This window comes from Lagopus leucura, unplaced genomic scaffold (assembly GCF_019238085.1).
Source record: "Lagopus leucura isolate 7727_CA_CO unplaced genomic scaffold, USGS_WTPT01 Super-Scaffold_100004, whole genome shotgun sequence".
In the NCBI taxonomy this organism is placed as follows: Eukaryota; Metazoa; Chordata; class Aves; order Galliformes; family Phasianidae; genus Lagopus; species Lagopus leucura.
Genome location: NW_024962264.1, coordinates 17,517,008 through 17,532,831, shown reverse-complemented (window position 1 = coordinate 17,532,831; position 15,824 = coordinate 17,517,008). Strand labels below are relative to the sequence as shown.

At 36.8% G+C, this 15,824-nt stretch overlaps 1 protein-coding gene across 1 annotated transcript in view; it reads right to left on the bottom strand.

Moving 5' to 3' along the window:
* The window catches only part of COL25A1 (collagen type XXV alpha 1 chain), a 147,417-nt gene extending 131,829 nt beyond the window's left edge, over positions 1–15,588 (bottom strand). Inside the window, exons 1-2 of the mRNA XM_042872066.1 lie at positions 15,548–15,588; positions 13,744–13,751 (exon numbers count right to left, since the gene is read on the bottom strand). The gene's annotated coding sequence lies outside the window, so the exon portion shown is untranslated. The remainder of the gene's footprint in view (positions 1–13,743; positions 13,752–15,547) is intronic.
* Between the last annotated feature and the right edge of the window lie 236 nt (positions 15,589–15,824).

The following is a 15,824-nucleotide window of genomic DNA, read 5'->3' as shown; positions in this document are numbered from 1 at the left end:
TAGGGAAATTGAGGCCCTTTAAAAAAAAAAAAGTTTCCTGGCAAGTAATACAACACCATAGACTTTACTACTACTACTACTACTACAACTACCTGTACAGGCCACTTTTTACTTTCCTTCAGTGAAATCATCATCTTTGAAAAATTAACAAAACTCAAGAGCAGGTTCATTAATTTGTGCTCCATACTTGCATCATGTACCTACCTAGACTTAAAAGACAGAAATGCACATGCAGGTAGTTTAAAACTACTACAGTTGTTTTAAATATACTGCAACCCAAGCCATTCCTTAATGGTTGGGCTGTATTCAACTCAGCTCCCTCCAAAATGACTTGGAACCCAACCTCTGAAAACGTAGATCACAATGGAAAAACCTGTGGAACACACTTAAAAAGCTAATTTCATTTTAAGAAATACAGCAGAATTCAGTGCACTACCTTTTCCATTCTTTCCACCTGAAGTGTTTCCCATACAGTATTTGATGATGCACCTGATGATGCAACTGTTTTATCACCCCAAATTTACGAAAAGGACATGTATCAATGAAAAAAGCATGCCTTAAGAAAAGATTATTTCTAGTCCTTATAGTAAAGTTTTCCAATAGATCTTACCACTATCAGCACCAAAACTGGCTTCTAGAAGTAATCATCATTACTGTGACTATGAAAACAAAATGATTAGTCATAATAAGGTATAGAAAGTGCTTAGATATGCACACAGACTTATTTGCAAATTTGTGCTTTTACTAGTTATTATTTTACCTGGAAAGCTAACGGATTACCTTAATGTCCCACTGACCTCAGACAGTCCTGATGACCATACTAGACTCATGATACTTCAAATATCCAGACTTTATCTCATTAACTCTGTGATAGACAATGAAGGAGACAATATTTGAGTTAAAATAACCTTTCTACCAGAATTTTTACAGTAAGTTATTAGGCAAACTCAAGGATTTTTGCTTTTCCAATATCTCATTGAAGAGCAAGCAAAGAAGTTAGTGGGAAAAAAATTCTGAGCATTATAAATAATAATAAAGAAAACCTTATAAGGAGAAGCATAACGTAGATGCAGCATCGTGACTGCCAAAATATTTTAGAAAAAAACCTACAAACCACACTGTGTGGTAAGGAAAAGAAGAGACAAAGGATGAAAAGAGGGCCAATTGAGAATAACTCAATAAAGCAGCCATGAAAAAGAAAACCTAGATCCATACATTCACCAGCCAAATAGTTTATCTAAAATGATTTTTGGTTTGCTTGACAAGAGGCTACTCAATGGATGCCAGCAGGATCCTATCATTTTAATTCAGAGGTCCAACAGCAATACGCTGCTTCAAACTAGTTCTGCAGCTTTCCTCCTTTTTACCGGTGAAAAGATAGATACTGGCCCATCTTCTAAACTTCTCATGCCAATTATTTTTTTTTTTTCCCTACAAATATCTTCCATGTGTTTCTGGAATATATATGAAAATTTGATTTTTTTTTTTTTTTTTTTTGACACTAGAGAACAAGAGTGCATCTCCACTAAAACTTCCATTCAAATTGGTTGCAGTTTTCCTCTTTAAGAACTTTAGAAAACTATTAAGTTTTTCCACACTCATATCTATGCTCTTCACAGCTTTCTAATTTACAAAACAAACAGATACTCCTACTTGTATACTGAAAGTGTCCTTCAACTCAAAGCAGTACCAAAGTCTCAACCACGCAGTTATAAGTTCTTCCTTATTTCTTGACAATTACTATCCAAATAAAAAAATCCAAATCAGCCAACAAAACACTTAACCCAGAAAACACATCAACGTAGAACATGGGCTACCCACCCTGTAATGCTATAACATAATGGAAAACACACCAATAATAGAAGAGCAGCACAATCCTAGGCTGCAACAAATGAGAACAAGCCCAAATGCAGCAGCCATAAACACAGAAATAAAAGAAGAGAAGCTTCTTACCTTTGGAAGGCCTCCAGTAGGCAGGGATCTCCAGTGAGATACCCTTGCCTCCACTGCCAACCCTTATGTGAGTTCTGGGAAGGATGAATCCCGGCTCCATACTTTCTGGTCACTCAGATACATTGCATGCACTTGATCTCCCCCGAATCAGCCATGCCTTCCCATCAAGTACTCAATCACTGGTTCAAGCCATGACTTAGCATTTCCACTACACACCCCCAGCCAAGAAAACCTGCAAACTCAAGTATTTATTGTGTCATTTCAGGTCATATTCCAGCAAATCACGTAAATCCTTCTTATCTCATTTCAGTCAAATTATGCAACTAAAATTGAAGCTTCTCAGAGGTGAACAAATAAATCCAAAAACAGAATATCATTGAGTGAAGCAACTTTTAAAATCCTAAAACATTTATCCATTATTCCAATTTCATCACTCCATTTTTCTCTTACCTCTAGACTACTCTTCTAAGTTTCATGGACCCACATATGAACACGTCTAAATAAATATTTTCATTACTTTCATTTGATGTAACTGGATTTCAGATTCATAAAAGAACTCTTACAAAAGCTGGTAACACATGAAGAAAAAAAAAAAAAAAGAATTTCTTTCCAATCCCATTTAGAGAGAAACAATTTGTATATAATGGTAATACCAGATCACATTTTCCACACTTCAGGGGCAAAGAGCTAAAATAAGAGATCATCCTATCATTCACAGAATGGACAAAACGTTAGGATAATTGACTCCCACAGCTGGAAGTGGAAATGTTGAGATCATTTCCACATTGCAAATATACTGAAGGATAGCTAATAAGTCAGACTACCTGAATGAAAAACAGAAACCTCATTCACAAGGATTTTATGCACAAAAAAAGTTACTGAACTACTTGTTCACAATTGATCTAGTAAAATGAAGAACTATTACAGAAAGTATTTTTATCATCTTGCATTTTTTTTTTTCTGCTTTTACTTCTGTTGTACTCACAAAGAAGCTAAATTCCTTCTGACAGGATCTTGATGATGGCAGGAAAAATACTTCCAGGTAAACCAACAGTTATATACAGAAAGAAAACTGAATCACCCAATCACCCAAAAAGTCAAAGAATCTGAGTGCATAGCACTCCCTCCCAAAAAACAACCTAGATCCAAGAGATACTCTCCCTTCAGTGGCTGGCCCTTGTATGAGTCCAGGTGCCCCTACTCTCAGTCCACCCCTTCTGGACAGCTGGGAAGCCCAGGTGCAAACAATTTGCCTGTGCTCCCTGGGCCAGCCCCACCCCTTTACCAGGTGCTTAATCACCACTTCAAGCCATGACCTAGCAGTTCCCCTACAACTTCAACTTGATAAGAATTCCAGCCTCACCAACCATAAGCAAGCAGCAGTTGATCTTGGTATGAACATCACATAAAACCAACAAAATTCTACATAACAAAATTAATATTCCTTTCAACATGAGTGCTCGCACATCATGACTGTTCTTCTTTGTGCTCTTTTTGTGAAGCAAAGAAGAAAATGTTTAAATTCCTCTCAATTAAAATGGAAATAGTTGCAACAGATCTGTACTAAATAAACCAACGGACTTCTTAACGATCATAGAATTCTTTGAGTTAGAAGGGACCCCTGAAGGTCATCTAGTCCAACTCCCTTGTAACAAACAGGGATAGCTACAGTGATGTTCTAATAGATCTTCCACAATGATCTTCTGCAAGATACATGCAGATCTTAATACTATTTTCGTTAACATTAATTGCTTTGCCTTAAGAAAAAAAAAAAAGAAAAACAACCACAATTTTGTGAGGGTGATTTGTGGTCTGCATACTACAGTCATGGAAAAAACCTCCAGTAGACATTCCACACTGCTTGTATAACTCTTTCCTACCAGACAAGCATGTTTGCTTTCAGAAATTTGACTGCTTGAACTAATCTTGAGTTTGGTATGCACAGACATAACTGAGAATTTGTCTCTTCATAAAAGAAAATAGAGGCACTCCAAACAACATCCTAGTGATGCAAGAGGCAAGATGTGTCCACGCCAACAGATCACCGCAAGCAGAGAAAGGCTTTGTTCTATCACCTAAACTCTAACATTAAAAAAGAAGCATGAAAACACGTGTCTGAGAACATTATTATCCTGATAAATGCTAGCCCAAACTATTTCTAGTACAGTTACATGCTAAGCAGCATGTAACCCACCATAGGTATATGAAAAAAACTGATTTCCAATGGGGAGAAAGTTCCTTAACCAGCTTTATAAGGACAATCAGTGATTTTAAGTTTCCTTTAAATCTCAAAAGTGGTGAGAAATCAAACAACTTGGGTAAATTGTAAGCAGCACCTTTAACTATCGCTGGGTATTCACTGTATAATCTGTACACAATTCTCACAGCTACAGTTTAAGAAATGAAGCCCAGAGCTGCAATTCCTATCCATGCATATGTTGGGAAAACATTTGGAACACATAATTTTGCTCAGAGGTAGTTTATTTCTTAAGAAAAGCCATTTCCATTACACTGGAGATATGCAATGTGTGTTGAAAGGAAATGACTGGGAAATTTCAAGTGGGATTCCCAAAGAAGGGCAAGTATGAATAATGTTAGGTACAGTTCAAACATTAATTACGTATGCCAAAGCATAGACGTGAAAATCCTAATCAAAGCCTTCTGCGTGCCACCTACTTAGCAGCTTAACTAAGGTCAGTAAAGTAGACCAGAGATCCAAAATATCATTGCTATTAAGTGAGTGACAAACAAGTTTAATTCCTTTCCCTATCTACACCAAGTTAATTATGAAAGTGAGGGTAGTTTTAAAAGCTGTGAAAGAAAATACTTTAAAAAGATATTCAGTTGTTAAATCACATATACCTTCCATCAGCAATAACCCTGTACTTACCCAATGGATACATGGAATTACAGTAATTAAAATTAACATTAGTTGTGAATCTGAGAGTTACACTAATTCACTCTGGCCCATAGTATTCCAGTGTTACGGTGCTCAACACTCGTGACATGCTAACACCTAGAAAATGCCATACAGAGAAGTGAACTTTGCAAGACATTGTTTCTCTGCCCACGCAGGTGAGCAGGGAATTACTAATTTAAAGAACAATCTTGGAGATTCCAGCAAATGGTAACTGCAATGCAATAGAAAGCACAGCAATGACAGCAGAGCAGCAAAGTTCCAGGCTACAATGAGTGAGAATTTGCTCAAACACAACATCTGTGGGTGCAGAAATAAAGAACTTGCTTACCTTCAGGAGGCCTCAAGAAGCAAGGATGTCCAGACAGAAACCCTCACCTCCACCAACAACCCTTAAATGAGGTCTGGGAAGGGGTGGATCCTGGCTCCACTCCTTCTGGTCTGTCAAGTACATTGCATACACCTGCGCTGGCCCTGCCTTCTTACCAGGTGCTCAATCACTAGTTCAGGACATAACTTAGCATTTCCACTACAGTAAAAATTGCCAACATTAGTATTAATGCCCTTAGGTATGTTTTTGTTTTTTTTGTTTTGTTTTTTAATATTATGACAGTAATTTTATATCCTTATTTGTTCTGGCATATAGAAAATGGACTGAAATATTTTAGAAATTATTTTGAATCAGAACATACAACATTGAATGTTGGCAGGCATATATTGCAGCCCAATCCTTTTCTGAAATCATCATGTGGAGTTTCTACTTTAGTTGATCTGTGTCACCTTTCTTTTTGTAACTGCAAATTAGGAAATTTCCTCTTGTTTTCCCTGTTGGTTTTACAGATGAGGTAATTGTTATTTCACGATCACAGCAACAGATGATACAGAATAAGTTGGGGCACTTTGGGCATTCTCCACAGAGATCAGAAGATCAGTTCAGAAGTAAAGACTGCATTTTCAATTCATATGCTGGTTATCGATGACTGTTACAGATGATAGGATTCAAGCCATGGTTCCTTGAAAACGGCAATTGGCTTATGACCAGCTAATAAACATGTTCTGATACGTAGCATTGATTATCATAGCAACTGTAAGTTTAAAAGATCCCAAACCTTTCTGTTTAAAGTAAAGTTTATGATTATTTTAAATCACTACAAAAATCAGCACATAGACTAATGGATTGCGTTACACATGACTCATTGATTCAGAGGTCATAAAAATATTATAATTAACCCGCTACACAGTAAACGTACATTGTCGCTTTTAAGACTGAAAAGTGTTTTGGGAGTGAGTGAAACTGGGGCTGCTCCTGGCATTGCATCACTGAGAAATTCTGATCCACTGCATTATGGATATTAGGAAGATTTTTGTGGTGCTATCATTGTTTTTTTCTAGAAATAGATACATTGACACAACTTACCCCTGCAGGCCCATTAAATTATACTACAAGATATCAAAAGCTACAAGCTGGAAGGGTGTAGCCCACTTTTCCCCCCCCCCATAGTTGACTTTATCCCTTATCTACAGTTCCAGAAAGTAATTTTTTGAGTTTGCAGCTTAAAAACTGCAATTAGGACTATAGCTGTGGTTCAGCATCAAGGCAAGTTCATACTCGGTTAAAACTTTGCTCAAGGCTCACATCAGATAACATGGATATAGCTAGAAAAAGGTTACACTGCTACAGCTATTGTTGAATGTTGAACTTGACAGTTATATCCATGGAAAAGGCTGAAAGCATCTTTCACCTACAGCCATAGAATGTCTGCTCATCTCTGTGTGCTAGAGTGGACTCTAGAGTGGACTACAACAGTTATTGCTGTAGTTTGATAATAGTAATGGAGAAACTTAGCAACTGTTTACAAGCTTCTGCATTGCCTAAAAAGGCAACTAGGGACTGGCTATAACATCGGTATTACAATCTAGACAGGCCAAAATAAGTTCTTGGAAGGTTCAATCAACAAAGTGACATGTGCAGCATGCTGATCAGCACAGCAAGAGAATTTAAGAGTAATGATTTTGTTGCAACCAATGCGTTAATGGAAAGTGGTTATGTGAAAGAAGAAAAGCTGTAAGAAAGTCATTTATACATATTAATTTATACTGACTAGTCACACATTCTCTGCTGGATCTTAAGCACCACTATCAGCTGGCAACTTTTTGGAAAAATAAGCAAGGAGTACACAGCTCTTTAATAGAAATGGTGTACCCAGTAACCTGTGAAGACGTGCAGCTGACCAACTGTATCTTCCTGAGGAAAGCAGAGGATTCTCTGTGCTTTCAGAACAAATAGGAAAGTTGAGGCAGATGGGTCACCTGAAAACTTCATGTTTCTCAAGCCAATCACTTCTGTCAAGCTAAAAAGAAAGATAGAACTGAGAAAATGTACTAAAATCACTAAGCACAAAGAAGCTCTTGAGATTCCAGATGCTTTGAACGTCCTGTGAATTTAGACTAAAGAATTACTCTGAAATCTAAAATAGTTATCAATGTTTTTCCTCCAAATGTGAAATGTACTGCTGAAGTTTTGCTGACATATGTTTTTAAGTCCTTATTTTGGTCAAATGCCAAAAATAAAAGGTGGTCCACAGAAACACCTGTTCAGAAGAAGAAATGCTGTAAAAGACACACAGCAACTTCTATCGGATCACCAGGTCAAATCCAAAGGGAGAACTCAGGAACTGACATAGCTGCTACTTGAGCTTAGACATTTATAATGTACTGCAAACAAAGAGAAGGATTGATCAGCTACTTGAAATACAATGTCTGAGGTAGAGATGGTTAGACTGCCATAGTCTGAGCTTAACCACTGTTAAGCTCTCAAACTGAATTTTTTATTTACACATAAAATTGCAGAATAAAGGCTCCTAGATATACATGAACCGACAGAAAAAGTCCAGTCAAATCCTATTGCCTTGTTTTGGCAGACTTGCACATTTAATCTATTAAACGAGTGAAAGTATGTCTAGCCATACAAAATTTTGTTTGCTTTTATTTGTTTGAAATTCCCAGGCAACACTAATAGAGAAGTTAGAAACTGGAAAAGCAGGCATCCAATTAGACACTCTGATGAGAAAACTTCATGCATCAAGTAAGTATACACTATTTCTTACACTAGAATTTACTTTGTCACAGTTTTAAATACACAAGATACTTGTAACTCAAACTGAATTGATATTCCCTTAATTCTGTGGACTGGATCAACCTATGAAAACTCTTCCAGGAAAAAAAATAATCAGTTTCAATCCTGGGTAACAGTCAAATTATTGATGTTTCATACCCATACACCATACTTGTGATCATTAGCAGCTCCTACATGATTTAGTCCTGATACCTCATGCCTCAATAAGAAAGATCCTTTTAGACATAGGCCACCGCATAACATGCACAGGAGGCAGAAACAGGAGAGAGAAAAGCCTCCGAAGTAATATTTCCATGTGTGTAAACTTTCTAAGTCACACGCAGGCAAATAAAATAAGCCCTCAAACATAACCATGCCTGGTTGCTGAACCGAATTTAAAGAATGAAAGCTCAATGCTTTGTCATCACAGAGGTGCACTTTACCAACTGCCCAGAAAATGTATTATGCATAATTGCATCAGAGACACATGAAAGCAAGAGCAAAGAAGAGTAAAGGGTTCACAATACTCTATGACTAAGTTCATACCTATCCACACAGCTGCAATCTCTTCTACCTCGAGAAACAAATACTAAGTATGACAAGGACTAAGCAACACAGCAAGGCAGTAAAATGTCTTCTTCCGATTGATTTCTCACAACAGTGGTTTTAACATTCTTCCATATCATGCCTCTTTCTTCACATTCAAATCCTTTCACAGCCCTTCTCTGCTTTTCCTGGAATTTCCTTTATCATTAGTCATATAGAAACAGAAATTAGAGCTTTCTAAAAGCAACCTGGAATTCTCTACATAACAGGATACACACTTGATTTATGATATATTAAGACTATCTTTACATTTACAAAAATCAGATTCATAATGCCAGTGACATTTTCTAAGCTAGAAGGAATTGTATCAGGCTAAGAATAATTTTTCTTCTTGTTCTGAGCCAGTTTATCTTCAACAATCAGAGTTAAGTGAATATTTCAAGATCTAGGAAAACTGAAAATGAAGAGATAGGTGAGATCCCAAAGCTCTGCATCTCAGGGTTGGTAAAGTTATACTGTTTTACTGTTACAGGAGAAGAACCATCAATTTAGGCATCCTTTTAATAGCTCTTTGTCCCTCACAGAACACCATGTACGCTTGTGTACATAGTTACTTCACTGCAATCCCAAACAGCTGAACTTAGTCTTTAGTTGCAATTCCAGCCTTATTTATTAATTGAAATGGTCATAAGAGACCCATTTCTCATTCTGTAATATTTACCCATACTGTTGTTCTCTTTTATTTAGGGAGATACAGCCTATTCCAATTTTAAACTGAAGTTGGAAGAGTTAAAACTCTGAATTTGATTCCTCCATTTTTTTCCATAGTCCTTAATGAGGAAAAAAGGACCCATAACACTGCAGGCTTTTTGTCGTGTCTTACAAAATCAATACATCACTGCCTAATAAGCTCCTTCGCAACTGTTACACACTGGAGGCATGTCCAGCTTTTTTTCTTGACTTTTGCTACTGCATCCCTCTCTAGATGTCTCACTGAAATTCCTATTAATATTACTATGTCTTAAGGTAACGTTAAATTAGAACGCATGCAAACACTCAAAACCTAAGGCTTGGAGAAAACGGCCGCTAGCTTTTATACAACTACAGTGTTACATTTTGGCTTATTCAGCTGAGAGCTTTTTCAGGTTTCATGTGGTAGGTATGCATCACTATCCTCATAGAATAGCCTAGAAAATCTAATAAAGATTAAAGCAATAACACTTCTGCGGAAGTTAAATAGGACTCTAGAGATAAAACTTTAAACACGAACAGTCTTTTCATAGAGCTTTACAGGACCGTATAAGTACTTCTGGAGTGCATCACACTTGCTGTTAAATATTTCTCTTTCAAAGCAGGACGTGGTTGTAACTGAAAAGGTCTGAGCAGCCAGCCGAGGACAGTGCTGAAGAATTCTATTACTAGCCATCTTCAGGTGAAGTGAGAGAAAGAAGTGTTCAGAAGATGCTAAGCTCTGCTGAAGAAGGCACACGTGCATATGCACACATCGATGGCCACATGTATGCAGAGAAAAGCATTCACTCTAAAATTTGCCCATAACAATGCCGCTATTAAAACCAGCCATTTCAGCAACACTGCTTTGAGTCTCCATTGTCTTCAGATCCCACAGCAAGCCTCTTCAAGAAAATAGCTGGATCAGGACAAAGCACTGGGTGTTCAGGCGCTAATGAAAATAATATTTTCAAACTGTCCCCGTAGGGCCTTCAAAACGTGCAAGAGTCCGCTGATGCATTCAATCACTTTCTTAACTTGCCAAGAAGTTAAGTCTACGAGGCTTTTGTGCTCCGCACAACATAACTTTGTTATTTTAAGGTCATTAATTTCCAGCAACCCAAGGGCGGTTTTTCTGTCCCTGGGAGTCTTTTATTCTTTTAAATCCAAATCTCAGTACAAAGCTCACAGTTAGATGATGAGCAAGAAAGGGTTTGTTTGTTTGTATTTTATGTCAAGCTTTTCGCTGCATCTTCTTTTAAACACACACACTGATGCAGATTAAGCACTCTAAGTATCATTATAATGTGCATTCTGAACTTAATGGTTTCAGTACATTCTGGCAGGTTTCTTAATACTAATGATCAGCTCCTCACCAGCTGACTTTCAGCTACTTATAATCATAAAGTTACGCACTAGGTGATATTTCATTGGTAACATCTCTCACTAAACTCTGCAACTACAGCAGACACCCTGGGAAAAGCATTCAAATGATCCGCACCTGCAGGTTTTCAAGTTATGTAAGCAGTGTATACCTACCAACAAAAAACATTTTTAAAAGTTGCTGAAAAATTATTCAATTGATTGGACTATATAGGTATGTCACTCTAGGCCTTCCATGCAATGCAAGTGCTTCAGGTAAGATCTCTTTCTGCCTGAACAGTCACTAAGTTCTACATACATACTGTCTCTGAAATGTAACCACTAACACATTTTGTCACTTGGTTTCTGATAAACACATGACATTAGGCATACAGTTATTGACTGTGAGACTGCATTCAGCTTGCCTGACTACTTGAAGGAAAATAAATACATTGTTAGTCAATTTTAGAAAGATGCATTATTTCATAATTAGAATTTTCAGGCAACAAATCTCAAAGATACGAATGAATCTGACAGAAAAGTACATACGTTACTGTGAAATTAGTCTGTGAGAGACTATGCAGCCAATTGTTAAGACCTCTGTAATAGCATTTTATTCTGCTCAAAATGCATTGAAGAAGGTGGCCAAGAGAAGCAGGACACTATTGAAAGAAAGGATTTAGAGGTTCCATATGCCAGCTGAACGGCTTTCTAATACAGAAAATTGAGGCTCAATAACCTGTTAGAAGAATTTTTTAATTCCAATGAAAAACTAATTTTGTATGCAAGAATGAAGATGCTCAACACAAAATATGTATGGTGTCAAACAAGTAGTACATTGCATTTATAAATCATTAACACTGAGGGGTTGTTGTTTTTTTGTTTTGTTTTGTTTTTTTTTTAAGGAAAGTCTTATGTTTTGTAGGCATCTGAGAAGCAGGAAAACAGTCCTTTTGACAGTAATAAAGCAAAACAAACAAACGAAAAAGAAAGGAAAAGAACAACAACAAACTAGCAACATGATTTTAGAGTGATACAAGCTATCATAAAGATATGTTGAGTTACCGGATAGCCATTTCGCCCTGGTAGACCCTGGTTGAATGAGATGAAATGGTATGACACACATTAACAACACAGCCATGACATATGACATCAAAACCACGAAGCATACATTACTGACAAATTAAAATTTGTACGTCCATTACTTTATGCTATGTGAAGATATTACAAGCCAACAAATATGAAATAGGTACTATGCTGCGAAAAAAAGGATTTGGCAATTGAAGTCAGGTATCTTAACTTAAATGTTTTAAGCACAAGGCTACCGACTACTTTTGATGTGCAGTGAAATTCCTGTTATTATGAAGAGTATTATCCATATAGATAGACTGAAGGGCAATATGTAGCTAGAAGAAAAAATGTTGTAGAGCTTAATCAGTAAGATAACAGATACATAGGCTACCGCTAGAACATAGGTGCCAAAGAAGAAATTTGAGAATGCTATAACTCATCATAAAAAAAATTGAAAGCCCCAGCGTTTGACTGTTATCATATGTGACACAGCCATCCTATACAGATAAAATAACTGCAGTATCTTTTGAGAATACAGAGTACAACTAAATTCTATGGAGTACCATGCAGCATATACAAATGCTTGCTATTTTGAATGAAAAGTATTGCCACAGTATCACAGGTGAAAACAGTAATTGAGTTTGCAACAGTTGCTCCCAGCCAGATCCTGCCTGTCAAAAAGCGAATTAAAGATACCACCTTTTTAAATGGTTTGTAGAAAGTTAAACCCTTACTGACTTTCAGCACGAAGTACTGTAGTACTTACTGAAGTACTGTAAGGCAGTTTTATACATGAGACTCAGGATTATAAAGGAGATTTCTTAATAATGGGTCAGCCTTCTGAGCTATTTCAGGTTTGTATTAATACTACCGCAATCAAGACTTTTTTTTTCCTTAAAGGAACCTACACTGAAACAGAGTTGAAGTTGGAGACATTAATAATGAGGCGTATTTTGAACTCTCGCTATTATTACTACAGGAAAGTCATTTGTATCATGATTTATGGTTGTTCTTTGTGTTTCATGGGAAGACTGCAAAAGAAATTGAGAAAGCTAATATTTCTTTCAAATAAGCAGCACCATTATATATTAAGCCTGGCTTTTCATTGATGGCTTGTTAAATCAATTTGCCACTATGAACTGCTGAGCACATGGTCTTATCTTTCAAAGATAAGTAATCACTGCCCAGTACAGACAGCTTACACTTATGTCATAAGCTCACATCGCAGAAATCCAATGTTTTAGTTTACTATTTTTAAATCTGTAGGATAAAATACACAGATAACCTGATCCAATATAGGAAAAAAAAAAAAAACTCTTCAAGCAGAATAAAAAAATACTGCTTTGGCGATCACACTTTCACACCATATGGATGGCATAACAAACATAAATGTTTGAAATACATGTGTTTACTGTTCTTCAAGTTTGACTTTCAACTTACTCTGGGAACATACCACAAAACGAATAACACAAAGACTGAGAAACTTTTCTTGTAAACAAGATCAGCATGAGATTCAGCCAAATACTAAACTGAACAGTCTTATTTTCTATTCATTTCACACAAGTACTTACTGGCTTTAGTAGCAATTACACCACAATGATCTGGACGGCCCATATACTTCCAAAGAACAAGGAGTTTTGACCCCAAGGATTTGTGACAATGGCAGAGCAAGCTGCTACCGGGTAAAAGGCAGAGTGACTGAGTCTAGACTTAAGAAAGCATACTCACTTATTTTTATACTGTAGTAAAATTTTTGTTACCAAGTCATAAGCAAATGAATATAATGTACTTACATGGAATTGCGATCCAAACTGTTATCTGGAGTGCTGAATGTAAAGCTTTATAGTTTTAGATAAAATTTCCTTAAGGAACTTTCTGGCTAAGTTATGCAGCTCCAAAATAATAAGCGAGTGTTTATGCTGTGTAAGTATAAACATCAAGATTCCCTCCTGTTGATACACGATCAGTTTATTGTGGTGGTAACAAAACAGTATCTAACATCGATTTCTCCCTGATTCTGGAAGAACCAACAACATATCACTGTACTTACAGGAGGTCCTGTGGGGAGGGAGGATGGGAAAAGAGGAGGGGAAAAAAAGACAGACAAAAAAGAATTTATAAGCTTATGAAATTATTAAAGACAGACACAAATGTACAAACCCAAACACAAGGTTTCAGGATTGTAAGCCAGCAATGCTGCTGATGCATCGTACACATTTTCCCACTCAAGTTCTTTTGGTTTTGGCTGTACTTTGCAACATGTAAATACAGCTAATGCTCAAATGCATGCTCTTACCTTACCAAAGAAGTCAATCCTTGAACTAAGGTCATGCAATCTTATGAAAGTTGTTTCTCCATCCATTTCCATGCAATTTTATGCCAGGCCAAAAATACCAGCCATGGACTACGGTTTGTTTTGTCAGACTCCACACAAAACAAACGTAACCACATCACCACTTTCAGTTAGCCACACCGTTAGGCATCTCATCACAGCTTGGCTGCAAAATTGCACAAAGTACCCTTGGCATTTAACCTTGGCATCTAGTCAAGACATACATGCACCAGCAACCTCCAGTCTTCTAACTTGCCTATAAGGGGAGGTTTCAGTGGCCACCTGACAGCGCTGAACTTTCTTTTCATCACCTTCCTTTCTCAAGGCACACGTATAAAACATTCCTTGTTAAAATGTCACACTTCATGAAGTGATATTTGCACATTTTTTCAATTATTTAGACTCAAAGACTTTTGTATGGCAGTTCTTGGAAACATTATCAAAGGGCTACAAATCAAATCTACTATTTCAGTCTTTTTAAGCTGAGCAGCTGCAGCTCTCAAACCAATGGCATTTCATTAGCTTTTATGCCTCTCTCTAATTTCTGAATAAAGCAAAGTGAAAAAGGAGTATAAAACCACAGCAGCTGTATTCTGAGATTGCTTTTAATATTGATAGCCTTTTGTTTTTAACAATGCAATTTTATTATCCTGTAACTAAAGTGATTTCTTTATACTGGTAAATATTCTTAAACAGCATTTTAAAGTGCAGGTCTGTTTTTAAATGGGAGAGATCAATTTCCTTTGTTAATAGTTTAATGTGTGTTTATTTGAGACATAAAATGAACAAACAAGCATACTGCAAAGTAATTGCCAGGAACATTTGTAAGAGTCTTTAACCACAGAATATATTTCTGTAGCATAGCATTTGTCTCTAAGTAAATATTAATCCAATCTCAAATGAACACATCAAGGTGATTTACATTAACTTTTGGCAGGACTTGTTTTCAGTTTTCTGATTCTGAAAATACAGAAAGAGCCAGATAAATGACAATTTAAAGGGTTAAGAAGAGCTACTAATGAATTTGTAGAGATCAAGTTGATTAGAATGTTTTCCTTACTAGCAGAACAGACACGACAACCAAGGAAATTTAAAATGTTACTTACATTTACATTTACAACTTACATTGTACGTACAATCTTACTCCCTTCGTCTCAATCCAGGAAGGCCCAATGCAATGCTGACTTACAGTATTTCAACTGCTGACTACCAGAGTTTCTCTGATCTATGCTAACCTCAGAAGACACTGGAATGATTTGACAGTTACCACTAATGTTGCCAATTGTACTATGCCAACCATTATGAAGTGTGACTACAAAGAAGGGACACTAGAGACTAGACATGTATCCAGAGGGCCACCAGGTCTATGCCAAGGGTCACATATTTCTAGAAAAGAAGTTTCAGAGCTCTCTTTCAGAGCACAGAAAGCAGTGAAAATAAACATGAATGCATGCTGGTATGTAACTTTGCAAAAACACCCAAGCATCAAACAGTAATGCAATTTAGGAAGGTGAAAACTTACCAGTCTCTCCTCTTCTGCCCCGCTTACCTCTTTTCCCTGGAGGACCTAAAAAGAATATGGTACATCTTAACAATTTGTTTCGAAATGAAACATGTAGAATATCATTTGAGTTTGATGCTCAGGAACAGCTGTGTAAGACAGTCAGAGAAAGATCCAGACGTAGTTGAGCAGGGTCAAAGATAAACAATGATTCAGGAAGCCAAAGATGAAATGAAGAGCTATGATATGCAGTACGGTCTCCAAGGAAAAAAAGGCTGGGAGAAACCGCAGAGGTCGT